Genomic DNA, 641 nt, shown 5'->3' on the forward strand with positions numbered 1-641 from the left:
CATATACAGACCCGATGTTCTGGTCCGGGCGAGGTTCGAGGTGTCAAATATGTCAGATTGGATGAAACGGCAACCTATCATCACTTAACTCAGGTTGCAGGATTACCATATACAAGCCCGATGTTCTAGTCCAAGCAAGGTTCGAGGTGTCAAATATATCATATTGGATGAAACTCCAACCTATCGCTTAACTCAGGTTGCAAGATTACCATATACAAACCTGATGTTCTGGTCCCAGCGAGGTTCGAGGTGTCACATATATCAGATTGGATGAAACTGCAACCTTAATTTTAATTCAGGATGCAAGAATACCATATATATATAGACCCGATGTTCTGGTCTGGGCGAGGTTCGAGGTGTCAAATATATCAGATTGGATGAAACTGCAACCTATCATCACTTAACTTAAGTTGCAAGATTACCATATAAAGACCCAATGTTGTGGTCCGGGCGAGGTTCGATGTGTCAAATATATATCAGATTGGATGAAACTGCAACCTATTATCACTTAACTCAAGTTGCAAGAGTACCATATACAAACCCGATGTTCTGGTCCGAGCGAGGTTCGAGGTGTCAAATATATCAGATTGGATGAAATTGCAACCTAAATCTTAACTCAGGTTGCAAGAATACCATATATA

This window comes from Papaver somniferum, unplaced genomic scaffold, assembly GCF_003573695.1.
Source record: "Papaver somniferum cultivar HN1 unplaced genomic scaffold, ASM357369v1 unplaced-scaffold_133, whole genome shotgun sequence".
NCBI classification, from domain to species: Eukaryota; Viridiplantae; Streptophyta; class Magnoliopsida; order Ranunculales; family Papaveraceae; genus Papaver; species Papaver somniferum.